General features: G+C 41.7%; 1 long non-coding RNA gene, 1 other non-coding gene and 1 pseudogene across 2 annotated transcripts in view; 1 reads left to right on the top strand and 2 right to left on the bottom strand.

The window, feature by feature from the left end:
• Nucleotides 1–1,854: 1,854 nt before the first annotated feature.
• On the bottom strand, nucleotides 1,855–1,917 carry LOC116072071. Its single transcript, XR_004111304.1, has one exon. It is a non-coding gene; the product is annotated as a U7 small nuclear RNA (small nuclear RNA).
• An 824-nt stretch (nucleotides 1,918–2,741) lies between these two features.
• Nucleotides 2,742–8,324, bottom strand: part of LOC116099114 — a 7,882-nt gene continuing 2,299 nt past the window's right edge. The window contains exons 2-4 of the long non-coding RNA XR_004122088.1: nucleotides 7,170–7,296; nucleotides 5,094–5,220; nucleotides 2,742–3,298 (exon numbers count right to left, since the gene is read on the bottom strand). This is a non-coding gene — a long non-coding RNA (uncharacterized LOC116099114). The remainder of the gene's footprint in view (nucleotides 3,299–5,093; nucleotides 5,221–7,169; nucleotides 7,297–8,324) is intronic.
• Nucleotides 3,004–3,564, top strand: LOC116099107 (annotated as a pseudogene).

Here is an 8,324-nt window from a genome sequence, read left to right as displayed (position 1 = left end):
CTGTACCAGATTTATTAGCAATCTTTTCAATACTATCATGCTGAAGGTTTCTAGAAGATTTTAAAACCTTACTTCTGAAACATATTTCAAATGGGTATCTGTCCATAGCTGAGAAATATTGTTGACACAAACGGCATACTCAATATAAATTGATTCAATGTTTTGTTTTATCTCCCAGCTTCCATTTCTCCTAACCTTTGTCTTGCAAGGAGATGTTTTGATAGAGAAGAAGGTTCAGGTAAAGGAAGATGAGAGACACATGGCCATGGGGACATTTTATCATTATTATTATTGTTGTTGTTGTTGTTGTTATTACTTTTATTTGATTACAGTCTAGTCATTACCCACCTCCTGGTCCACCCTCCCACAGTTCCTCATCCCATTCCTCCTCCTCATAGTCTGCAAGAAGATGCTCCCCCACCCCCGCTAGGCCTTCCCACTCCCTGGGGTCTCAAGTCTCTTGAGGGTCTTCTCTTACTGAGGCTAGACCAGTCAGTCCTCTGCTGTATATGTGTAGGGGCCTCGTACCAGCTAGTGCATGCTGCCTAGTCTGAGGAAATTCTTAACCTAAACCTCAAGGCAAGAGAGACTTCCAACTGACAAACCACTAAAAGCCAGAACATACCACCTGAAGCCATGTTCACCTGTGCCTGCATTGGGTCGTATCACCCTCAGGACTGAGCTAGGACATTCTCAGGACACTACCTACAGATCCCAACAGGTAAGTACTCAGATCATAGGAACACACTGAAACAAGGTGTACGAAGATGTCTAAGGGTGAAGAAATAAAGGGAGGAAGTATAGTATTACATTTAAGGCATCAGAGAAAAAACACTACAAATAAGTTTTCAACAGTCACATGTTTGAGCATAAACCATGATTATTTCTTCGAACTTTCTATTCTTATCCATGGTTTACCCAGATTTTATCCACATAGTTTATGTCATTAATTCTTACAATGACCCTGGATATTTTTAGCCCTGTTTGAGAAAATTGAGATTCATGTTAAATGATTGATCTAAACTCACATAGCTAATAATATAGGTTTGTCTGGTCCCAAAGCCCTTCTTCCAGCTCAACACAATGTTTTATTTTAATGTTGTTACTTTATATTATTTAAAGGTTGCTTTTTTAATTTTAATTTTATTATTTTTATGCCTATCTGCTCAGCTTTTGTTTTGTTTTGTTTGGTTCTGTTTGGTTTGGTTAGCTGGTAGGTTCGTTTATATTTTAGAGACAGGGCCTCACTATGTAGCTCTGGCTATTCTGGAACTCACTATATAGACCAAGCCAGCCTCAAACTCATGAAGATCTGCCTGTCTTTGCCTCCCAAGTGCTGGGAATAAAGGGTTGTGACACCACACCTTGCATGCATCTGTCTTTCCTGTTCGTATGTGCATGATGTGTGTTCTTGGTGCCCATAGAGGCCAGAAGAAGGAAGATCCCCTTGGATTGAAGTTACAGGTGACTGTGAGCTGCCTTGTGGATGTTGGAAACTGAACTTGGATCCTCTTCAAGAGAAGCAAACACTGAACCATTTTGTGAGCCCCTAAAGGTAGATTTCCTGCCAAGGACAAGCCTCAGCTTGGAGATAGGGGCCTGAGGAAGGTGTGTTTGGGAGCAGTGAAAGAAATGACTTGAAGTCAAATGATGGAGTGCAAGATTTTCTGTTTGAGATGGCTCCCTAGACAGCTCTCTGAAGAGTGCTCTTAGCTCTGTAATTTGCTAGAGATAACTTTCTGCTTGATACAGTTCTCCTAGACACAGCTCTCTCATGCTAGAAAAAATTCTAAAAGCAGTCTCTATAGTTCATAGGTTTTCCGACCAAAGTCAGAAAAACTGCTAGAAAAAATTCTTGGATTTTCTGACCAAAAGCAGAAATCCTGCTAGAAAAATTCTAACAGAGCTGTGTTAGTTCTCCAAGCAGTTCTCTCTGGGTAGCTCTCTCTTACAGACCAAAACCCAGTCTTTTACTTACATATCAATTCAGTCATTTATTCCAGGTTCCCTTTTGATTATCCCACAAATCAGAATTAGCCCCTTGATCCTTAGAAAAAGACAGCAAGCACATTAAAAAGAAAAAGAAAAAAAAAAAAAAACCAAGGCAAATGAGCTCAGAGATCTGCTTGCCTTCGTATGGACAAACAATAAACTTAGCTGGGTGGAATCTTGCCCTGAGAACACCACTCCCCAAATCTCTTTATCTCCTTCCTCAATATCTTTCTGACAAGCTGTCTCATAGCACAGCTGCCTCTGTTCTTCTAGATCTGAGTCTGCGAAGCCCCTCATTTAACTTATATTGCTTCTACATATTATGCATATTGAGAAATTATATATTTTTGAACTCATGTTTTCAGGGTTCTTTCCCACAGCCTGAAGGCCACAGCATAGTTTATCATTTTGCTAAGGACATTAGACACACCCTTGACTTCCAGACTTGTGCTGTTTCTAATGATCATGGAGTCATTAACCTTTGCAGGGAGAACATTTCCTGAAGGAGAAATGTAAAGTAAATTATGAACATTATTATACAAACAAGCCATACACTCACAGTAACCGTCAATACTTGTGGAGGCCCATGCCCTGCTGGCTCTGTTCCAGGAGCTGGAACTGTGTCCCTCTGTCCAGACTGGATAATTCTCCCACTCCTGCACCACCCCTATACACTTAATATTTTCTCCTTAAGAGCAGCAAACCACACTGTCACACCATTGCCATAGTTACTCATCTCTCTGTTCCTCTTAGGTTGTTTTAGAATTTTTATTATAATAAGTAATGCCTCGTAAATAGTTTTGTTGTTGCTCCCATAGCTGATATTCTTCTTTTGCATTATTTCCCCAAGATAAATTCCCTGGAGGAATTGCTAGGTGAAAGGTTACAAGGATCGCCCTCTATATGAGGTCGGGGAGCACCCGAGTCTGCCTTTTCCACCCTCACCCCTCTCCCCACCCTCCTCCACCACCCTCCTCCAAGCGCTGCTCCAGCTGCTCACTCAGGCTAGCGCTGCTCACCATGATTATCTACCGGGACCTCCTCTGCCATGACGAGCTGTTCTCCAACATCTTCATTGGTCAGGAAGCTGTTCTCCGACATCTACATCCGTCTGGGAGATCACGGATGGGCTAGAGGTAGAGGGCAAGATGGCCAGTAAAACAGAGGGTGCCATCGATGACTCGCTCATTGGTGGAAATGCTTCCGCTGAAGGTCCAGAGGGTGAAGGTACCAAAAGCACAGTAGTCACCGGTGTTGACATTGTCATGAACCATCACTTACAAGAAATCAGCTTCACAAAAGAGGCCTACAAAAAGTACGTCAAAGACTACATGAAATCACTCAAAGGCAAACTTGAAGAATAGAAACCCAAAAGAGTAAAAAGCCTTTTATGACTGGAGCTGGGGAGCAAATTAAGCACAGCCTTGCTAATTTCAAAAACTACCAGTTTTTTTATTGGTGAAAATATGAATCCAGATGGTATGTATGGTTGCTCTCCTGGACTACCGTGAAGATGGCGTGACTCCATTCATGATTTTCTTTAAAAATGGCTTAGAGATGGCAAAATGTTAACAAATTGGATCTATCACCCATCACCATAATTGGCTGCTGCTTACCATCCACACACCACCAGGACTTAGGACAAATGGGACTGATGTCACCTTGTACTTTTATTTTGACCATGATATATTTGCAGTGGAGGCATGGGTTTGGTTTGGTTTGGTTTTTTGCTTTGTTTGTTTGTTTGTTTGTTTGTTTGTTTTTTTAAGAAAAAACAGGTCATGTGGGTTGCCTAAAAATAAAGTGCATTTAAATTAAAAAAAAAAAAGGAAAGGTTACAAGGATTAACAAGACTCTAGCTATAATTATCAATCCTTCCTCCAAACAGACCATTCTGTGTCACTGTATCTCAAAAGAGAGCGAGAGCACTATCTTCCCTCAGTAGCCCCTCGTGGGAGCTGTGAGGCAAGCCAGGGTGGAGTCCCTCTGCTGCACGGGCATGCCCTGGGCCCTTATAACGCTCCCTGAAGATGGTTTACGTCACAAGCATGCATACTCCAGAGTAAGATCTCACATGGGATGGTATAATCCCAACTCCCAAGACGGATTCCTTGATTAAGTCAGAAAGTCAACAGAAGTTCCTCATCCCCCTGCCCGCAAGAAACTGATATCCTCTTCTTCAATCAGCATCTCTCTACTATCAGAAAAAAAAAGTGTCTTTTAGAAATAAAGACTACTTGTGTGTGTGTGTGTGTGTGTGTGTGTGTGTGTGTGTGTGTGTGTGTTTCCATTCCAAACTGGGTGCAGAGTGGTTGGGATAAACTATATCAATGAAAGGAAGTCCTGGCAGTACTAGAAATGTCTTCGGGTTCTACAGGGAGATATAAAATGGGGGAAGGCTTTATTTTCCTAAATGGGTGGAAGGTTATTGGAGAATGCACATGAATATCACACAAGACAAGAGTCCCATTTGAAGTTATGGAAAGGTTTAGATCTGAGTCATACAGCACACAGTAGGGCTCATATGATACGCACACATCATTACATTCTGGGTGACTGTTGTACAGTAGGCATTGTGGGCAAGTCTGGACAGGGATAGTAAGCAGAACCAGTTTGGCCGTCTCCCCAGCTGAGAAGGGTGGCCTTGGACAAGATTCAGCCCCAGGTTCTGTGCCGTGAAAGCTACACTGTCTCCTGCAAACTTTGCTTTACAGACTAAATGACAGTGTGTGCCAGGTATCCAGTAAGTGCTCATTTAATGCACAGATGAGTTGCTGAATGACCAATCAAGTCTTCCCATGCGTGAGTGCTTCTCAAATTTCAATGTGAATATCCCTTGGGTTACTTTTCCAAAAAGCAGATTTTCAGATCCCATCTCTAGAAATTGCAGGATGAATCCTGAGAATCTACAAATATAACCAAATTCCAATGTGTTTATGCTATTAGTTCATATACCATACTTTGGGAAATGCTCTCTTACACAGAGAAATAAAATGAAGAAAAAGCATTTTCTATCACCATTAGGCTACAAAACCTTGATGGTATCCAAGAGATCAAATAGTGAGTGATTTTATTTTTAAGACACTACAGGTAGTTCTTACCTAATGGAATTAGGATTGTCCCATGCAACATCTTATCTTTTTAGCTCCTGTGATGGACGAATGTATCCTTGATCCATCACAGCAATCTTTCTCTCCTCTCGACTTTGCTGCAAGTCTCCCATTCAGCCTGCAGACAGACATTGGATCCAGACAGACATTGGATCTTTAATCTTGTGTTATTGCATGTTTGATTTGTGCCTCATTTCCCACGACTGGACTTTAACTATCTTTGATTGTTTTATCCTCCACAGGTATCATGGAAATCCTTTGCAGTGATATGCTTTTCAAATACACATTTTGATAAGTATAGATAAACATGTTGAACTGCTGACCAATATTCAGGGGCAAATGCTTTGCCATGAAGGTAGCTCAGATGCAGCTGAGGTGTAGGCTTTGGAAAGGGTCAGTAAATGCTTTATAGCCTCATAAGCTGCTTCTTCCTGTAGAGCAGGAACAATTCTTGCCTTACAGGGATGTTGGAGAATTATATAAGGAAATGTTTAGAGGGTTTCTAGCAAAATGCCTAACACCATGGTTAGGTTTAAGGGACAGACGCTGAAGGGACAGGCGCTGGCTCTTCCTATACCTCGGAAAGGACCACAGAGAGTATCCAGAGCGATTTTCAACATCCATCTTCTGATGCAAAGTCAATGACTGGTGTGATGGTTTGTGTATGCTTGGCCCAGGGAGTGGTACTATTAGGAGGTGTGGCCTTGATGGGGTAGTGGGTGTGGGCTTTAATACCCTTGTCCTAACTGCCTGGAAGTCAGTCTTCTCCTGTTTGCTTTTGGAACAAGATGTAAAACTCTCAGCTCCTCCTGTACCATGCCTGCTTGGACACTGCTGTGCTCCCACCTTGATGATAATGGACTGAACCTCTGAACCTACAAGCCAGGCCCAATTAAATGTTGCCTTTTATAAGAGTTGCCTTCAGGCTGGAGAGATGGCTTATCAGTTTGAGAGCACTGAATACTCTTGCACAGAACCTGGGTTCAATTCCCAACACCCATATGCAGCTCAAATCTGTGACAGATATACATGGAGGCAAAACACCAATGCACATAAAATTTTAAAAAGTAATAATAAATTACTTAAAAAAAAAAGGGTTGCCTTGGTCATGGTATCTCTTCACAGCAGCAAAACCCTAACAAAGGACAACTGGTTATTTTGGGGGCAAAATCAGTGTTTTCTCTTTTTATTTGTGTGTGTTCCACAGGCATGCACACTTGGGTGCCTGTGCACATGCGTGTGTGTGTGTGTGTGTGTGTGTGTGTGTGTGTGTCTGTGTGTGTGTGTGTGTGTACTCAAGTGTGTGTGGCACATGTGTAAAGGTCAGAGGATAACTTTCGAGAGTTTGTTCTCTCCTACCACCATGGGAATGCTGGGAATTGAAGGCAGGCCATCAGGCTTGGCAGCAAGTGTCCTTACCCATCTTGCTCATTCAGCTTGCTTCACTCAGGGGTTTACCAACACTAGTCACGTGACCAGCAATGGACATTGCACAGGCCCTGCTCACTTGACTCTTCGCCTTGTTTTTGAAACAGGGTCTCTCACTGAATCTGGAGCTCACCGGCTTGGCTAGGCTAGCTGGCCTGCAAGCTGCAGGGATCCTCCTGCCTCTGCCTCCTCAGCACATGCTATCGTATCTGGCATTTTATGTAGGTGCCCTCATGTTTGTACGCCAAGCATATAAACTCCTCAGCTCCTTTTTCTTTCGTTTTGAGATCTAGAATTTCAAGCATTAGGAAACTGGTTGTCCAAAATGTATGTGGGTTCTCTTTTGAGATGAGAGAGCCATTGACCATCCCAGCTTCCTTAGAGCAGTACAACCAAGGCTTATGCTTTGGAAATTGCTTATGCTTTTGGATGAATCCTGAGAATCTACAAATATAACCAAATTCCAATGTGTTTATGCTATTAGTTCATAAACCATACTTTGGGAAATGCTCTCTTACACAGAGAAATAATATGAAGAAAAAGCATTTTCTATCACCATTAGGCTACAAAACCTTGATGGTATCCAAAAGGTCAAATAGTGAGTGATTTTATTTTTAAGACACTACAGGTAGTTCTTACCTAACGGAATTAGGATTGTCCCATGCAACATCTTATCTTTTTAGCTCCTGTGATGGACGAATGTATCCTTGATCCATCACAGCAATCTTTCTCTCCTCTCGACTTTGCTACAAGTCTCCCATTCAGCCTGCAGACAGACATTGGATCCAGACAGACATTGAATGAATATCCATGGAGCCCACATATACTCAGAGGAAAAGGGGAGGGGTGAGGGGAAGAAGTATGGGAGGGAGTAACCAGGAGGGGGCCGTGAGCATGATGTAAAGTAAATAAGTAAAATAATAATAATAATAATAATAATAATAATAATAATAATAATAACAACAACAACAACAACAACAACAACAACTAATAATTTGATAGGGCTAGCAGGCTTCCCACTATACCATTTTTAGTTATAATACGTAGATGTGTCAAAACAGAATGAAACATTCTACTCTTATATGCCAAACAGCCTCTTGCTTCATACGTAAGTCTGCAAAGATTTGTCCTACCTTAACTATAAACATATAATTTGTGCCTGTGTTCTCTCAAAGCAACAGAGAACAATAGGATGATCATAAATCCAATCCAGCAGTTACAGGTCTTTTAGGTCTCTTCAATGATGTCACTCCTAAACTTCCTTTGAAGTAGCCTTTTTTATTTTTTTTTGTAGTACACCCCTTTGTGAAATTCGGAAATGGCTGAGACCTATTTGAATTCTATGGATGACATCTGTGATAGAGGTCATAGCCTGTCACCCTGTGCCAGGCAGTATCTAGATACTTTATATATATATTACCTAACACTCTAAGAGGTAGATAGCCATTACTCCAATTTCCAAATAACTAGGAAACTTGGACATGCTTTAGGGATAGAGGTGTAGTTTAGTGGTAGAACATATATATGCTTAGTATGTGTGAGTCTCTGGATTCGAGTCCCAGTAGCTCCCCCTGAAAAGAAGGAAAACAAAGAGGATTTTATGAAGCACACCTAAGACTTCCTGTTGATGTGTTTAACACCTGGGACATGGTGATGGCTATTCCTGGTTGTCAACTTAACTCCATCTGGAATGAACTATAATCCAGAACTGGGGGGCACACCTGTGACCCACATCTTGAGGCTGGAAGACACAGGCTTCTGACCCAGATCTTTCTTCTTCTTTTTTTTTTTTTT

Source organism: Mastomys coucha, unplaced genomic scaffold (genome assembly GCF_008632895.1).
Source record: "Mastomys coucha isolate ucsf_1 unplaced genomic scaffold, UCSF_Mcou_1 pScaffold1, whole genome shotgun sequence".
Taxonomy (NCBI): Eukaryota; Metazoa; Chordata; class Mammalia; order Rodentia; family Muridae; genus Mastomys; species Mastomys coucha.
The sequence above is the reverse complement of the archived record's forward strand: the minus strand, read 5'-3'. Positions and strand labels throughout refer to the sequence as shown.